Raw genomic sequence first — 19,562 nt, forward strand, 5'->3', positions numbered from 1 at the left:
ACTGTCATTATAAAGCAGAATATAAATGTACAGAACTGTCTGGCCTTTCCTGCTCACCAGCCCAAGTGAAGCTTTAGTGAATGTGGAATGTGCTTGAAAAAGAAACGAAACAGAAATGTGGCATTTGCACAGCCTTCCTGGTGCTTATTCATGCATGAGCTGGGCTAAAAATGAATGTGCAAATACAAATCTAGTCTGGAAGAATTGAAGCTTCATAGCCCAACCACATTCAGTATTTATCTATAGGTGAAGCTCATTTCCTATAAGGCAAGGAATTTCAAGGTGAGAGAAAAGCTGTTTGATAATATCATGTTTTGAGTTCTTATTTGTACTTGAAAATCATGAGGACTGGCATAGGGGCAGAAATTTTTAAACATTGCTGTTGAAGCCATCATCTCTCTTGATAGATTAAATACCTTCTAAGGTTACCAGTGGATCAGATTTTGTTTTTCTTCTTTTAAACAGAAGTGAATTTTGGGACTTTTCCATGGTGCTGCTGCTTATTGTCTTGCATGATCAAGGTCATATGCTGCAAAATAAAAGCTAGTGTTTCAAACCACAGCGGGCTGAGAAAACCACCATTTTCATACCATGACTGAGATGTTAGTAAGACAAGTGGAATTTCATCAGTTACAAGTGCTACTCCCTCTCCCAAAAGACCTCTGTGAGTTGTACAACCCAGTAAGTGCTCTCACAGAGAAGAGATGGTCCCAGTTCTGTCATGCTCCAGCTGAAATCAGTGGAGTGGAATCAGTGGAATTGTATCATGGAACTGAGATCAACATCATTTGGTTTTGCTTCTGGATTGAAAAACAAAGATAGACAGTGATCATATTGGTTTGTAATGAAATTATCACACCCAATTTCCTGCAGTTTAGGCAAGTTTTCCCAGTATCTAATCTCAGAAGATTTCTGTTTTACAGAATTTTGGGTAAGGTTTTGATAACCAACCTTTACTATAATGAATGAAACCATGGACCGCCTAAATTTACCCATTGCTAGTGGAAAATCAACACAAAAAGTGACCATTAATCAAATGTTTGGCACGACTAAGAACTCAGCCTGTGGGAATTCTCAGAAAACACTTTGTAGAGCTTGACTGTCCATTTTCCTTCTGGAACAATCGAAAAGGCTATTCCAGAAACTTTTTCTTCACACAGTAACAGTGTGATCCATGCTGATCCCAGTACTGGGACTGCTTACAGCTTTGGTAAGGGATCTCCAAGAAAAGCCCTGAGCAGTTGTGTTTCAAATGTAACCATCTACTTTTTTTTTTGTTGTTTTTTTTCTTTTCATTTAATCCTGTAGCTACAAATTTTGACTCGGATTGCTACATTATTATATAAACATGGTAATTTCAAACTCTGAATGAATTCAAAACAATTTACATTAGTTGTTTCTTTGATTGTCTCAAATTCATAAGCTTTTGCAGCCTGTGATTAACCACTGACCTTCATAAAAGACAAACACAGTATTTCAGTAGAATGCAAATAGGTGTCTGCCATCCTGGCCGAACTAGGAACCAAACTGTTACTTAGCAAAATGATGCAACATCTTTCTGTATATTTTGCACAGTTCTGTGCAGTGTACCAGGAAAGCTCTGTAACTTGGTGAAAGGAATTCACGTTTATCCAGAATACTAGATATGACCAGGATGCTCTGCTCCAAGGCCAGAGCTCTACTTCTCCTTCTTTATTCTGGGAACGCTTTTTTTGGGAGGGGGGGGGTTTTTTGAGGGGGGTTGTCATAATAGCCACAAGAAATTTTAAGAACCACTAAGACACACTGATGACAAGCAAAGATTTGGAGATGCCTTTCTTTTTTGCTCACTTGTTTGTGGATGGGCTTTTTCTGTTATGACAGTAACCACTAGGAGAACCAGTCCTCTTGGGTAAATTCAACTTTCCTGAAAACAAAGAAAAGGTCTTGGTTGAGTACTTAAATTGCTGTGACTCTAATTCAAAATAGAAAAGAAAGCATAACAATAGGTGCTTAATACAGGAAACACCTGCTTTTCATTTTCCTGCAGCACTTATATGAAGCAAATTAAATAACAAAGTTAAGGACAAAAGTTTAAATCTAGGTTAGAAATTAGAGCTGTGCTACACTACCTCCAACTGACAAGCAGAGTAAACATGTGTTTGATTCAATTTAACTTTTGGTGGGTTTTAATTAAGTTTAAGAATGGAAAGTATGCTACTACCTGTTGTGCTCCCACAATAGAATTTCTAGTGTCTCACTGCAAGGGTATCATACCAAGGTGGTTTTATTTCTCATATGGCTGAACCACCCCTTAGACTATATGGGGGATTTCCTGGATAATGTCTTCTCCTTGGAGTTCTGTGTGGCACACTGCAGCACTGCAAAATACATTTAATCATGCTATAGGCATGGTTCTGGCACACTGTATGGCCTGACCAGCAATGCTAAGAAATAGTATGTGCCCACTTGATTCACCAACACAGACAAACAGCTTCTGGCCTGCAAGAAGACACCCTGGGAACAAGCTTAGTGTCTACACAGTTCTATTTCACCATGCAGACAGCCTTCAGTAAGAAGTAAGATATTTGCCTCAGGGAACTCTGGCATCCTTAAACACCATTGCCTAAAAATACCATCATACCTCAGAGATCTGAGCTTTTAAAACAAGAGTACATAAGATGCTCAAGATGAAAATTTATTCAAGCAGACACAGAAGACGGGAGGCTGAAGGCAGAAGAAACCACACTTGCAGATATCCAAAGCCAGTACAAAAGAGCTCCACTGCTATTTCCTCTGACTTACATCCAGTCCCTACCCCAAAAGCTGCTCACACCTCCTCAGGTTGTAGAGCAACACTGGTGCTCCCCCACAGCTGGATGCAGCACTTCTGAAACAGCAGCAGTGATGGCTCAGCCATCAATGAACTAACAAAGCAACCAGACCACTCCTTCCTCCAGCAGTTTGCCCCCAAAAACAAGGAATGGTCCTCCAGATCCCATGGCCCTGGGCTTCAGAACATGGCAGGGGGATGATGCCCTGCAGAGCTGGGTGCTGCCACCACCTCCTCACCAAGGGAGGAGAAAAGGGGAGACTCCTGAAGCACAACTCCAGGGGTTTGTGAAACCCCACAGAAGCCTCTTGCAAAATGCAGCTTGCAACACAATTTGCAGGGGTTAAATGCTGCACAGTGAGAAAGTCACACACTTCCAAAGCTAATCCTTTGCAGTTTGGTGATGTGGTTTCATGTTTTTCGCCACATTTTCCTTTCTGCCAAGTGGTGATGTGGGCAGAAAAGGTACTTCACAGAGGTGGGGCTTTCATTTTTATGAGGACACCACAAACAGGCAGATTTCCATCCGAGAAGAAATTACATACATCAGTAGTTCTTCTCCCCCTTCCTCATAAAATTTGGACCCTTTTCAAACTTACAATGAAATGTGGAAAATATTTAATTGTGAGAAGTTTTACCTTTCATTAGGAATAACTTGAATGAAATTAGCCAAGAATAACCCAGGTCTGTGCGTTTTTCTTGGAAGCCCAAAGCTGATTTGTTACAAACCTCTGAAGATAACACATGTGCACAATCCCACCTTGCTCCTTATCTTTCACTTCCTCCAGAAGTCTCCAGACCCCACATTCTCATGTTGGATGTTTTCACCAGGGTTCCTGGGATCTGCTTAAAGAGGGATCCCCTTGTAAGGAAATCTTTTTGAGGTCTATGAAAGGTTGGCTGGCATGGAGGGATTCCAGCCAAGGTGTTAAAAAACATCTAACCAATGTTGCAAGAACATAATTGTTACCTGATAACATTTTGTTAAGCAGGAGGCCACTTATGAAAAATGATACTTTCTATGCATGTTTTCTATTTGAACACTTAAGCACTTTAACCAACAATATTTTACAAACAGGTACTTGTAACTTAAACTTGCAGCCAGGGCTTGGAAAGAAATTTATCTTTCATCTCTTTCTGCCAGTTTTCAGAGTCATATCAGCAAACAGAGCATGGGGACAATGTGTATTTCTAAAGGTTTGATTTCAAAGCTCTTGCCTTCCTCCTGCCTGTTGCTTACTAATAAAAGGGAGTGGATGAACAGTGACCAGTACTGAGAGTCAGAGAGTTCCTGTATGTGCCCATAAACATGACTTTACCTGCTGTTTAACAGCAAAGAATGGTTAAATCCATGAAATAAAAGTAATTACATCCTAAAAAAACCAAACAGTGGAAACACAGCATTAGATTTCACTCTCTAGGTTCTCAGAAATCAACAGCAATTTACTTGAATACATGAAAAAAAAAAAATCAAAGAATCATGCCACGTTCACTTTGTGTTCAACATTATCAGAAATTTCTATGCAGAACAGCTCTAGGGCTAGAATCAGCTCAAGGTACGATTACACAAAATTTTCAATTTGACTTTGAAGATTCAATAGGGACCTGATCCAAAGTCTACTGAAGTAAATGGAAAAAAATAGTCTTATATCTTAGTTTAGACATATTCAGTTTGGATATAGTTCAGAGAAGTACTCGTACTTGGCAGCTGATGTAAACTAAACATATTAACCTATCATTAGAAAAAAAAAAAGGTGCCAGAATAGATCTATATAAGGATAAATCTATGAAGAATTGTTTTATGGGCTGTCTAGCCATGCCAGGATTCCAACACCTTAACAGAGAGGTAAAACAAACTTTTGGTCAATTTATTCACATGAAGTTTTTACAGCAGCAATTAAAATCTGAATAAAAGGTCTGATCCAACCTTTTTCAACTGCCACAGATAAATGCAAGTTCGAAAATAAGTAATGATTTTTGTGAAATTAGTGAAATTACATATAGGGCTGCTCCTAACACTTTTTTTTAATTTAATTGTTATTCTGTGACACTTCTCCTCTATTTGTAAAGGAACAAAGAATTTATCACATTAATTAGATAAAACTCTGTGAAATCATTTACAGCTTACTTGAATATTTGTATTTTAATGGCAAAGTATAAGAGAAAAATGACTCAAACCATAGCATAGTATTAATTGCTAATTAGTTTACCATTATGGCTGGAATGCCTTGTAGCATTCTAAGTCAGTTTTAATCCATATAAACAGCTAAGGAATGCTCTATCTCAAAATATGTAATTATGGGGGATTATACTACACCTCCAGCATTCTGGCACAAATGTGCAATGGCAAAGGATAAAAAGTAATACCAGTCCTTTTTGCGATTTCATACTAACAGAAAAAAAAAAAAAAAGAAAAAAAAAAAAAAAGAAATGGCTCTTTATTACTACAGCAAATTCACTGTTCAGTGGCTCCCACTTTATTTTAATTTTTTTTAGATTCAGAGTACAGGCTTTATGTCACACACAAAATTTTTCTTCTACATTCTGCTTTACTCTGGCCACTCCTGAAACAGAGAAGTTATGGGAGGTAGTATTTATTCTCTGAACTTCCAGGAGAATTTCTGTACATCACTATCATACATTCTACTCTTATTTGCAATAAGGTCACAGTTAAAACCCAACCAATCCAACAACACAGAGCTTTGTTTTTGCCAAGATTTAAGTGGTTGTTATGTGCATTGTTTGCTGGCTAAATGACAGCAGATTTAAGTACTAATTATGCTTACTTGTGCCACAGTTCTCTTAGACAAAGCTCAGTGTAAATGGAAGAAGTTACCTCACAGGCATTCACCTTCCTTTTGAAGGGAAACAACTGTCTGAAGCACTTATCAAAAAGGATTTCAGCCACAGAGGTATAAACAAGCACAAGAGTGATTTCCTTTCCTTTTCTCAGAATTTACTGGCATGAGATAGAGAGAGCTCCTCAAATATCTAAAATTTTTGGGCCTAGGCCAGCTCTTTACCTTCGGCTGCACCCTGTTCAGCAGAGAGGACCCCTGAGGGAGAGGGATGAGATGGGGCAGGGCCACTGATCACTCCCTGACCACAAAAAGCAGAACTTCCCACCCCTTTTGTCCATCCAACCCACTGCTTTGCTTCAAGATTTGTAGCCATGCAATTTCCCTTCAGTGCAAGCCCTACATCTGCCTAAACAGAGGTGAAGCCGTGATTTAATGACCCTGCTGATAGCCTACCCAGGCAGGGCAGCTCCTTCCCTGCCCCTGGGGGTGCCTCTGTAGCTCCAGCTCCACCCCGCAGCTCGCACTGCTTTGCCTTCCCATGTCCCTCCTGCATTCCCGGGCAGCCTCTGACCATCTCTCACCAGACCAACGCTCACGTTATTTCCTTACTCTGCCTCATGCCTGGGCTTCTTCAGACCTCTTCTTGCTTTCCCCAGAAAAGCAACAGCTTTATTTTCAAGACACTTAGGCTTAACACACGAGGGGTTGCCAGGAGGCTCTGCTGTCCTGTGATGGCTGCGGCTGCTCCTGAGGGCCCACAGCAGCCTCGCCTCACTTCCCGCTTCCCTTCCTGGCTGCCTTTGGACCTTCTTGAAAGTACGTGATAAACTTCATTGCCCTTCTCTCCAGCCAACCCTCAAGCTTCTCACTGACTCGGCAACTGAAAGCTTCACTTTTCAGCATCCACAGCTGGATCGAGGTTTTCCAAGAGACCCCTCTTGTTTTTAAAGCCCTTTAGAAGCAGCACATTTGATAAGATATCTCAGAATTTTGTGATAAATTGATACAGTCACTTTTTCCTATGACTTGATCAGTGAATGAGCTGAGCTCTTCTGAATTTAAGGTCCTGTTCTCTCATTTTCATTTTAGCCAAAGCCACAGAAAAATCTCCAGAAGACCAATAGGTCGAAATACAGATTTCTGGTGGAGATGTTTTTAAATCCAAGAGTTTTGCACTTTGGCAATGCATTGTCATTCTCACTTAATTTTCCTGACAAATTGCCGGTTAAGTCAAAAGTCTGTTTAGTGAAAGTGAATTAAAGTGCACCTTTCACTTCTGAAGGAATGACATCTGCTTTTCAGAAGATAATTTGTTATTTCTCACGGAAAGAGGATATTAAATATATGAATCTTGTTTGTTGTTATTAAAACCTGGGAAAATAACAATAAGCTCACTTGGAAAAAACAGTTTGCTCTTAAAGCACATGCGTTAAAAAACAGAATATTCTACCCCCTCTGCTCTGTTCGTTACAAAAGTTTTTATTTTGAATCATAAAGTAATTCCACTGTTAAACATGATACATTTGACTCCAAGTTTAAGTTCTTTCATCCCATGAGTCATTCAGCTTCTCTCTTGAAAGGAGCTTTACTGATTTCAAATTTTTCTGTTTCATAAACAGGCTCATCATTTTTCTGTTGAAAATCATCACCTTACAAATGGATCATGCAAGGACTACCTGCCAGCTGACTCGTATCCCAAGACAAAAATTACAGTGGTGTAGGTGAATTTTATTTTTTTAAATCCATTAAGTTAAACCAGAGAAAAACTTCACAAGAAGAGATTTAGTGCAAGTCTGAATTTAGTTGGAAAGTCTTTTTTTAAAGCATTTGAACAGATTAAATTTCTCAATAGCAACAGAACGTTAATGTAACTTAAGTCCTGGAAATAGTGCTTATTTCTCTTATGGATGAATAAAGCTCTCTCCCAGGCACCGGATTTCATTCTTTGTCAAACTGGTGTCTTATGCTGTACTGAGTGGATAACAAGGCATGCATTTAATACATAAAAATCAGAGTCATGAGACACTGAAAGTTAATTATAATGTAGCAGAGTTTAAGGGTCAGGATTAGTTGGCTAGGATTACTTGTGAAGAGGAGGAAAAAGACCAGGGAAGAAGTTCATCACAGTAAGGTAATAAAGAGGGCATTAACAGGACATTTTTGGAGACAATGCTTCCTCTAAGGTTTTAGGATTTGTATGTTTGTTTGTTTGTTTTTACCTAAGAGAAAATCTGATGTTGGAAATAAGTACTAGGTATTTAGAACCTGAAAAGGTTACTTTAATTTCAAACTTTGCGTTCTTTAACTTAAAAGCTTTAACTTTATATACTTTTCTTTTTCAGGCATTGGTGAAGCACACTTTCCCTTTCATATTAATTCCATTCCAGCCTTATACTATGAAAGGAAAAAAATAAATGGAAAGAACATAGTGCCTTGATTGTCCCTATGTACTACAAATAATAATAATAAAAAAACCCAAAAAACTGGAACAAGCTGAGAAGCACTTGGGATTAGATATGAGCTAAATACATGTTACGAAGAGAAACAGACCATATCAACTATAATCTGAAGTGACATATCATTTTCAGATATATTCCACTTCCATGCTGCCTTAGTGACATTTATCACACAAATTGCCAAAAAATAGATTTTGCCAGCAAATAAAAAAGTTCAGGAGAAAGATATTTGTTTTGGCTTATCCAGAAACCTTCAGCTGTTTGTATTCAGGGAGTAGAACTATTTAATGTGGGCCTGATCCTCGAGTCTGTCCTCAGTTTTATATTCACTCCCTACTCTGGAAAACTTTCCAGTTGACTTCAGTGGATACTTTTGCTGAATTTTAAGTTTAACTGAGATCCAGTGCTGAAGGCTCTTTTGTACATGATTGCTGTTAGCAATTAACCTCCCTAAAGTCATGAAATTGTTTACTTGAGATGTCTTAACATTTCTTTGTAACTTTGAACAAAATTATTAACCATGAGGTCAAGAGCCTTTAATAATTCATCAAAGAGGGAAAACTATATTCTTCAGAAACCTTCAAAGACAATTAAAAATCCTAAGAAAACCCAAACCCACCTTTTTTCTGCTCCACCTCCAAAACAAATAAGAGAAATGCTATGGCTATGAACTGGGTACTTAGAACAGCTGTCATGTTATCCTTGAGACACACAAGACCAATGACTGCCCTACAAAATAAACCTCCCTTGCATATATGAGATATGCAGAATTTCTGTGATGTGTCACAATTTTGTCAAATCATTTTTCTAAAGTGCACATATGCTGCTATTCCTCTTCCTAGCTTTTGTGGTTAGATTGCTACTAGCCAAGTTTCCAAAATAAAATACAAAGTTCCTACAGCAGTCAAAAGTGTCCAGTAACAGAGTGCAGTTTAGTTAAAAGATTAAACTAGTAAGCAAATAAAACAATAAATTGCTTACTAGTTACAGGACAGGTGAAGCCAAGCCCAGGAGGTGGGTAGAATCAGTGCACTGCTGCCAGACACCATTAAGTTAGCACAAAGTGCTAAGTGGGACAGCAGCAACTGAAATCAAAGGTTCACAAATTGGCGGGACACATTCTTTTGTTGCACAGAGTCACTGGGTTTTCAAGGGTGAAATCCAAGCCGTGTTCAAGTCACCAGGAAAAGTCTCTGTGAGCCAGGACTTCACCTTAATAGAAAGTAATTAACCTCACTATGCCTGCCAAGAGTTTGGGTCTGTGGGCACCAATCCATTAAGCCATGAAACTCGTCTGTGCTCCAAGAGCTGCTGTTGCAAAAATGTGCAGAGCACAGCAGGAAGAGAGGTTTCCCTGGTGATGTTTGGACACTGCAGTGTTTGAATGATAATATAGAAGAGCCTCTCCTTTCTCAACCCATTATCAGTGATAACCAGCAGTAATGTGAAAAGTAATGATGAAAAATTACAAGGTGGCATCTCAAACATAGTTTTGGCTGTAGGCAAAATTCCTAGATTCCAGGCAGCTTCCAACAGCTCTGCCTACAGCATGGAATGCAGCCCAGCTCATCACTCTCAGATGTGAGGGTGGGCTTGAAACTTATGTCACAACATCATAACTGAGCAGTTTAAAATGTCTACTGCCTATACCCAGACACTGGGTATTAGAGTCTGCATGGAGATGATTTCAGTGAAACCTTGTTTAGAGCTGCCCATGTTTTAGGCACACAGGTTCTCCCCAGCCCCTTAAATCCACGTCCTTGCCTAACTCCATTCCTCCCATCTTTATTGACAGCTACAGCTGTGGTGGCCCAAGCAGGAGATGGGAGCAGTGACAAATTGCACTTTACCCTTAGCTGGTGGAAAAAACAGTAAAAGCTAACTTATCATATTGAACATTGTGTTTATTTCAAGATCTTGTTTCTCTTCATTAGGACAGCAGTAACCTTTCAAGCTTCATATACATAAAGCAGATGTCTACTGGGACTGTGTCCACAGCAGCCACTGACAAAGATACCACTGAACACTCCTATACACTGTTACTCCCTATGAAGACTTCTTCATCTCAAACCAAACTAGAATAACTAAGAAAGGTAAGGAAACTCATTCTGGGAGGAAGAGCTTTTGACTCACATTGGCCTGGGAAAGACTGAAATCCTGCTGACTGAAAATGGTTCATATTCAAGCATGAAGGAAGTGGCAGTGTTTCTCCTTTGCCACTGAAGGAGATCTTCCGAAGTAGCTGTTTGTAGCCTTCATTTAGATTGCTGGGTGGCAGTGGCATTTCTAAAAGATGTTTTTTTTCACTTGTGACAGTAAAGCATCTCACTTCCTGTCAGATGAGCATCTGGCTAAGGTGACCCAAATAAGGGTTGATTAATATAAGTGACTGTCTCTGGAGCCAAATGTGAACATCACACATTTCCAGCTGCCAGAACTTGTCCTTGCTCCTGCCCTAGCAGAGACCACCAGGTCTCCACCAGGCTCGAGTGCCACTGGCATCCACCCAGCTCCCTCATGTCAGTACAACTATTCAGTGTTGCATTTCAGTGCAACCATCAGGCTGCTGTTTGTCTTAGAAACACACTTTGCTCAAGAACACTATGAAATCTGAACTCCTGTGATACACACTGGATCAGAAAACCCAGGAGAAAGTACATAGAAACACTAGCGAGAGCATTTCTGACTCATTGAAATAACTTTTAAAAGAGTTTAGAGGGAGCCAGGTTCTGACCACTTGAAGGCAACTACCAAACTTTCTCTTTCTCCCCCCTTTTCCTCCCCCTTAAATGCTTTACCTTCAGAAAAATAAACACCAACCAACCAAAGTTAAGGTTAAAAAAATTTTTTTTAAATTTTTTTCAATTACCAACTTGAAAAGAAAATCAAGACTTAAATAACAAAAATCCACCTCAAACACCAACAACTGCCTGCTCAACAGAATTTTAACCCTGCGGACACTGAGGTATGGAAATCTCAAAGGACTGCAGCAGGGGCTTTGTCAATATTAGTAAAGCAGACTGGATGTAAATATCTATAAGCAGAAAGGGCAATTAGTTGTTACAGTGGGGACTTGGGTATGGGTCTGGTTTTGCTATCTCAGTTACTCTAAAAACAGAGATTTCTTTGGGTCTGGTATAAGGATGACACGGAATGTTCTCCACAGTCAGTAATGTCAAAGACCATACTGAAAGAGCTGAGGTGAGCATCAGAGCTGTGTCACCAGCATTATCTGGAATCTGAAGTTTCTCTTAGTTCTGAAAAATATCCTACAAACTCTTTTCTCCAAAGAGGATTTGAGAAAGTGTTTTTACTCTTGTTCAAAAAGTATTTTGATGTTAGGATTCAGTGATTAGAAGTGATAAACTTTCATAACAGACTTTTTCTGGTTCAGTTACAACAGATTATACAGTACATAGTCAAATGAACATTACTGAAATTGCCTTGATATTAGCTACCCAGAGTGTTTGTTCACAGACTTTTTGGCTCTGATTGTAAGTAGGCTTGTCATCCATTTTAACTACAGTTCATTTCCAGGGAGCAATTTCTACTGTTTTAAACCAGTCTGTACATGTTGTACCTAAAAGCAAACGAAGAACATTTAGAGAAGGGAAGTATCCTGTGTATATTTCCAGAGAAATCAGCCTTTTCAGCAAAAAACACTGTCTGACAGTAAACACTTAACCATAAGCAGGGTGGCAGCAGAGCAGAGATGTTATATGGCAAGCTGGTGTATCTCAAGAAAATTAACATGACTGATAATAAACTAGATTAAGGTTCTTATTTTAATTTGTGATTATAGGTAGCATCAGAGACTGCAAGTCCTTGGCTTGAAAAAAATGCAAAACAAACAAACAAAAAGAAATAACGAGCTTATACTAAGCTAGCAATAGATAGCCCTCAGAGTTTCATTACCTTGAGATAACAAAAATAATTTAAATAACCCTAAATGCCTCTATGATTCTGCATGATTGGATGGTACCGTCCTACTAATATTTGTTGGGGCACTCATGTCAGGCTTACAATATCCCAGTTCCACCTGTTTTATAACTTACTGACACTTCTTTTATCCACAACAAGGGTGCAACTCCTACCTGAGACCTGATCTGCTCGCTTCCCTCTTTGATGTTCCTCACTCTGTGCCGAGGTCACAGCACTGGCAGACATGCCATGGGCTATGAATGATTTAAAGCAACAGGTGAAAGTCTTTAGATGAGTGTATTTACTGCCACCTTTCAAGGACTCTGTATCAGCTATGCTTGATCGTGTTCCATGAGTGTTCTCAGATGCACTTTCCATTGTGTTGCTGTTTAGGGGCATGGTCATATTTCATGTAAGCTAGATATCCTGTGAATTTCTGAACATGCTGATCTTGGAAGGCTGGGCTAGTGTGGATGGTCAATCTCCTGGGCTTTCATCACCCAATAAGAGGCAGATGCACTTCAGTGTTAAGCAAACTAATAATATTTCCTACATTTCCCATGAAAAGCCTTCTGCCTGCAACTCGTCTGCTTACACTTTCTTTCTTTAGCATTCAGCCTCTGCTAACTCCTGCCACTGCAAGAGTCTGAAATGGTTCCTATACCTGAAACAACCATCTGTTTTCAGGGCGATTTTACCTTCCTTCCTTCAAATCTTTTTCTTAAAGACCACTACCTCTAGAGCTATTTTATTCCACAAAGCTTTAAACGCTCAGCACTCCCTGAGGCATGATATGGCCTTTAGCTAGAATTCCAGCACCAGTCTCTGACCAGACTTGCCTTCTCTGGACAGCAGTAAACTAGAAGAATCCCTAATCTTATCTTCAAGTACTTCCAAAGATGTTACAATATCATCACAGTTTGAATGAATGCAAAGTTAATTGTTGAAAAAAAGAAATCATACAAATCAAGTGCAAAACCTGTGAAGTCCCCTAATACAAGGAAAAAATAACTGCATACAAGTGGCAAAAATGTCATTAGAGGTCATCAGTTATTATTGTTCAATTCTCAAAAATAACAAGCAAAAAAGCAACAATGAGAACATGCATCTCTGATTTCACAATGTTTCAGTAATGAAAATATCTATATTCAACTAAGAAAATTTTTTCTTGTTCCATGTTCTTTTATCTCATAGCAAAATGAATGTATTTATCATGAAAAGTGAAGACTAAGCAAATAGAATATTTCTCAGGGAAAATTATTCCCAGATTATAGATGACCAATCAGGACTTCCTTGCTAGATGATGTGATATTTACTGTACATAGAACAGTGAGGTCAGCTCATAATGTCAATAGTAGAAGACTATGCTGATAAACAGCTAGCAAACAGAACAGGAATTAGGAGACCTAGATTCTAACCCAGGCTACACCACTGTTTAGTCATGTTGACCAGAATACTTCACAGCTCAGTGTCTCTCTTCCCATTACAATGTACTCCTAATATTGTAGCATTTTCCATACTGTAAATATTTCTTCAATAGTTCCAGCAGCTTAAAAGATTATAGGATTACCTAAAGGTACCCTTGAGTTCATGGCAGCATCCCGTAGAACATGAAAATCTAACACTTTCAGGCATTTAAATATAATCTAAATACAAACTAAATACTTTTAGTAAAAATAATTAAAAGCTGCAGAAATTAAACCTGCAGTCTTGGGCTCAGACTCCATTTGCAGATTGATAATGATCGGCACCTCTAAGTCTTCATGGGCAGTGAAAAGCTGGGAGAGAGAATGTTTTCAACAATAGCTGCTGTCTGCATCAGCAACAAAAACAGTCTCTGAGCACTGGCATCAAGGAGGCATTTGATGTGAACAAAGTGACATCTTGTTTCATCAAAGGTTAATGAGTACAGCAGCTCTGTCAGCAATACATTAAGACAGCAGTGTCACTGTTCGTCATACTTGGTGAGTTCAAGGCAGACTGCAAGCACCACCATTTGTGCATTTGTTGGGGTTTCTTTTCCCTCCTGGTTCAGTAAGTTTAATGTGACAAGTTAGACTTTCCCATAAGCAGCTCTTTATGCTGTTTTTTTCTGCAGAGGAAAACATGCTTTTGTAAGCCTGGTACTTGTGTGGACTGGAAAACTAGAGGCTTTTCCTCAGTAAATTTAGTTTGCTTAACTAGAAGGCAAAACAGAAAATGTAATAAAACATCATTAACCGTTCTTGTTTGTTTTTCAGTTTTCTCAGAAAATATTTTCTATGATTTTTTAAAATTATTTTTGGTAGAAAAAGAAAAAACATTTGTCTTAAGCAAAATTTTTGTGTAAAACTTTCAAGTTTACAATTTTTTCCGTAACCATCTTTTAAAAGAAGTGGAAAAACATAGAGCAGCATAGAAGGGAAGACAAAGAAATGGCAGCATGGAAATGCTTCATAGCCAAAGTCCAGCACTCTGCACAAATTCTGCTGCTAGATACAATGCTACTGGGCACTGCTCAAAGATGCAACAACCATCTTCTGAGCTGGTAGAGATTTCTGTCAGTATCTCAGGAAATTATCCATGTGGCTGCACAAGCACCTGACTCCAGGACAGATTAAATAAGGACTGGATGTATGAGTAAGGCTCTGGGATCTGGAGCTTAGATGCAACAGCACTTGCCACATTCTGTCATCCAAGTTCATAACAAACAGCAGCACGTTTCCCTGATGGATGATTCCTTGTCTTTCTCTAAACATGGACAGGATATGGGAGACAGTTCACCATCTGACATGGCATCAGCTTCCAGGTTCAGTGACTGGAGCCAAGGATGGGGAAACTTCTTTCTGCATAGGAGCTGCATGCATGAGGAAGTCTTTGTACTCTCTAGCAAGTCAGTAGTGTTACGTGGTGGTTACTGTGCTAGCATTTTATGAGTTGTGCTCATATTGTTGCTGAAAGCACTTCCAGGTCCTGCTGCTATTGGCAAGTTGTGATTATTTTCAAAGGCTTCGCTTCTGCCTCCTCTGAGGACTAAATGACTCATTTGGGACAGGTGATTTCTATAAGCTTGTTTGCTTTACACAAGCCAAACTTTTAGCTCTGTCAGTCTCAAGCTAGATAAACCTTAACAGGTTATTGCACAAAGGTCTTATTTACAAGATTAAATATATGTGTTTCACAAGGCGGCCTGTACTTTATAGAGGGATCATAGAAAAGGTGGTTCAAATGCAGCTTAGGAGGCTTTATTGTCACCAAGTATTCTTAGGCCATTCCTCACAAGTATTTGCATAATCCTGCTTTAAAAATGATGTAATGACAGAGGCCCCACCTATTCCCTGCACAATCTATTCAACCTTTACATTACAGAGGTTTCCTCTCCCCTGTAAAATATCTACCTTACCCTGTTTCTTAGTGCAAAGACTTGATTCCATCACCATGAGCAAGGAAAACAGACTATTCCCCTCCTTTCTGTGGCCCCATATAAGGCTAACCAGATATTCTTTTGCTGTCTCTGAATAGTTCAACATTACATGGAACCAGGAGACACATATATTAACTTCCAATTGTTCCCTCTGTAGCAATCAGTTGTACCAAGTCAGATGACCCAATAATGATTTTAACTGGTATTTCACCTGCTATGTTCATGGCCAAAGCTGTCCTGCTTATTTTGTAAATCTTGTTCTTCCCCTTTCTGGTGAGGGTCCCATCCCCTTTGCTAAGGATAATGAGAGCTTCAAGTTTGCAGATGTGGTTTAGCAAGTCCATTCTCTGGTTTTCAAAGCAAGTGGAATGAAGGTAGGCGTGACTTTTGCCCTGGTTTCCCAAAGATATGAGACATACACAGTCGTGCTATGTAAGATTTTCTGTCCACTCATCCCACCCCCAGAGCGACTTCTGATCCCGTGGGTCAATGTCAGCCTGATTTGACAGGAAAAAAGAGTTCAAAGACAGTTTCTGCAAATTGGGTGCCGGGGGAAAGCAACCAGCAGAGCCAGTTTGAATAAGCAGATAACATATCAGCCATTAAGAATGCTTTTAGGAGAGAGACTTACAAATGTCTATTTTGCAGGACAAATTTCACTTCAAGAGCTGGACTAGCCTAGAGCACGCATTGGGCTTCCAGGTTCCTGAAGCCATTTGCACTGTATGCTGGAAAATAAGTTTGCCAGGATATGAAATTCTCAGTGAATAGGGTTATTATTTGTTTCTGTAAAGCTCCTTTCATCAAAAGATCTGAAAGCATGTGACAAAGAAAGCCTTGAGCATTATCTCTGTTTTATGAATTGAAGAACAGAGAGGGGATCCACCCTGCCTGAGGTCAATAGATCAACAGTGAACCCAGGTGTCCCTCAAGCAATCCTCCATGTTTCTTAAGGCTTGCTTCAAAGAGAAGAAGGTAACTTTTATTTTTATATCCTATTTTCTCCACTACAGACTTGACATTCTCTTGAAATAGTGGTCTAAGGTACTTTTAGTTTTACCTAACAAATTTTAATCAAAAGAAAAAGAGCCTGCTTTGGCAGAAAATTGCATATCCACAGATTTTTGAAGGTATGCTCAAGTGAGCATCCAAACATTGAGGCAAGTTAGTTGCTTTTGAAAATTAAGTTTTCTGTGTCTTTGAGCTGGCACAGGGAGTTTAGAATCACCTTCAGACATAGCTGCTCTTGTCCAGTTTGAGGGCAGAAATGGTTGCTGAATTCTGGGTTGGGTTTACTACTGTGGCCCAGAAAAGTAGCATTTCCTTACACTTAAAAACCATGTAACCTCTGTGCATTCCAAATCTTAACACATGATTTCCTTGCCTTTAAACACATCAGAGGATATTAACATTAGAGGCCTTAATTACATTCAGGTATTCTAAATAACTCAGTTTCATAATCAATGCCTATTTACCCACAGTTGCTAAAAATCAACCTGCCTGAAAGATTCTCACAATTAAAATAAAATTTCCTGGAGTATCCATGCTCATTTTATCAGAACCCATTTTATTATTCCAGACAGATCCATTCAGTGTCAATGACTGAGGACAAAACCACAAAACAGTGTTCCCTCTGCTAAATATTAGCAACAAAGAATGAGTCATAAGACTTCCAACTGTAACTCTATCCCAATGACTAAATAAATGAGGTGCTAAAAGCACTGAATCCCAATGATGTCTCTAAGATGTCAGGAAGGAAAAACGAGCTGGCTCTTACCACACAACTGCATTTAAAATGACATTATCCAACAGCCTCCCTCAGGCTCACACGAGGGCCTTCTTATGCCTACACGCTAATGATGCAGATTTGAAGAACCTTAAGATGGTAGGAGACAACCTTTGAAGAGACTTGAGAATAGTAAGTGATACTTGAATTTGAAATCTAGTTACAGATACTTATTCTGGCCATAAAAAAAATATTGACATGCTTGTGCCTTCAGCAATCCAGGTATAAAAGTGCTAACATTAAGAAAACTCCTCCGAGCCCCAGTGAAGCAGGGTGGCCCTTCTCTCACAAATCCCTGTGACTGGCAAGCCTAGCTGTTCAAGCAGCATCCTGAATATAAATGCCATGCTGCATCACAGCAGCTCTATATTTAGATTTCATGCTTATGCACTTATCTATTCCTGCTTGGATGAGGGGTTTTTTGTTTGTTTTTTGTTTGGTTTGTGCAAAATTTTTTTTTGTTTGGTTGGTTTGGTTTTTTGGTTGTTTTTCTTTTTTTTTCCATTGTAGTTCTGTGCATTGCTTCAGTGAAACACTTTAGCAAAAGTTTTCATCTTGTAAGTGACCAATGCATCTTCTACAACAAAGTTTTTTACACCTTAAATGCAGAGAAAATCTAAACATGTGCTTATATCTTGTCTGACCATGCTAGTGAGAGAAGCAGAACTATTGCTAGCAGTCACCTTCCCAGTACTGCTTCATCACCTGGACTCACAGCTGATCTAGAAATGTCCTTTAATCTCAATACCCATTCAACTCCTGTGCCCTCTGCTAAGGCATTACCAGTAGTTGTGAATGGGACATTTCTCTTTCAGGAAACTGGTGTACACTTTTCAGTCATACAGAGTTTTAAAACCAGTATAAATATACTAAAAAAAAAAAAAAAAAAAAAAAAAAAAAAAAGAGAGAGAGAGAAAATGAAGGTTTGCTTTCTGTCAGAGGAATCTCTAGTATAACACGATGCTGCCTAAAATTAAGTATTGTACCAGACTTGGATAAGAACAGTATTCTGAAAATGACAGCACACAAGTATCTGTTTTGACACATCACATACAGAAATGCTTTGATTTCAATAGAGAACATACAATGTTAATTAAGTCTGAGTTGAAAGTAATATCCAACAGTCCAAGGGATTACAGCAAGTCTGCAAGCATACACTTACACCAGGGGTGATTTCAGTGAGGTTTTTTGTGGGTTAAAATTAATGAAAGAGAAAAAGGCAATGGAACATGAATGGAAACTAAATTATTTAATTAGCCCAAGTGATTTCTAGATGTATAATCAGTTTCAGTGCCTGGCACTTATTGCTTTCAATGGCTGATTAAAACACTGCTTGGGAGGTTAAGGATTAGGTGTGTGCTTGAATGAAAGTAAGAATTCAGGATCTGGATTACTTCTTTGATCATTTAGGATATGGCATTGCAGCCTTATATGTGCATCTCTCAGTGGGATGACTCAGAGGAGGAAGGGTGGTCATGTGCATGTGCAGTGGCCACAACCTTCACAAACACAGCAGGGAATGTTGGGACTGAAACCCTAAGTCTGCACAATGAGCTGGAGAGAAACTCCCAGGCTGGGAATTATTACAAATCAAATAATCTGTCAGTCAAACAGAGAGAGAGTTGTCAAATGTAGGGTTGCATCCGTTTGCAAAACTGTGCTTCTGGTGCACATGATTGAATATGCTGCAGTTTATTTGCAGGCTTGGCTTCCACTCTGCAAACCATCTGGTATCAGCAAATATAGCTGCTGTCTAAATAGAGGTGCACAAGCTACAGAAGCCTTTATGTCAATTCTTTTGCCTGCCTTCTTGAAGTGAAAAAGTTATAGACAGTTTGAAAATTCAGTTGATCCACAGATAACGTAAAAGTTCCAAAAAACTAGCAGGTAAAAGTACACTACATAATCCCTGCTTGTAGAACCAACATCATTGAAACATCCACTAAAGCACATGCAGAATCTGTCTGCATTCTGGTTTAAGAGCTGACCATTGTCCACGTATTGATGTCACAGAGACTTTTCTTTAAAATACAAAGACTGTTTTGAATCATATAACACAAAGTTTTACTTTTTACTTTAGGAACCAACCAGCATGTAGCCAGTTACATCCTTAACTTCTCTGTGAGCTCCCTGTCAGATTTTCAGATGTCAGATAGATCATGGCACAATATAATATGCTATGTAGGAAAGTTTCAAACTCTTCTACATCCATACTATCTGGACACCACTGCCTATATACGCAAGCCCCTAAAATAATGAGTAACTGCATATTAAAGTATCTTAATCTGCCTTCCCAGCAATAAGTGCACCAGTGTTTCCATTAGCATTCTTCACCTTCTTATTTCTTTATCCTCAGTTTGAACAGATACAGCTATATCCCATG

At 39.1% G+C, this 19,562-nt stretch overlaps 1 long non-coding RNA gene across 2 annotated transcripts in view; it reads right to left on the reverse strand.

The window, feature by feature from the left end:
• Positions 1-19,562, reverse strand: part of LOC139794231 (uncharacterized) — a 106,218-nt gene that overhangs the window by 66,047 nt on the left and 20,609 nt on the right. Inside the window, exons 1-2 of one of the 2 annotated variants that reach the window (XR_011725044.1) lie at positions 696-786; positions 417-529 (exon numbers count right to left, since the gene is read on the reverse strand). The exons of the other annotated variant lie outside the window; for it this stretch is intronic. This is a non-coding gene — a long non-coding RNA (uncharacterized lncRNA). Of the gene's footprint in view, positions 1-416; positions 530-695; positions 787-19,562 lie in introns of those variants that run through there. 2 annotated transcript variants of the gene reach the window in all.

This window comes from Heliangelus exortis, chromosome 3, assembly GCF_036169615.1.
Source record: "Heliangelus exortis chromosome 3, bHelExo1.hap1, whole genome shotgun sequence".
NCBI classification, from domain to species: Eukaryota; Metazoa; Chordata; class Aves; order Apodiformes; family Trochilidae; genus Heliangelus; species Heliangelus exortis.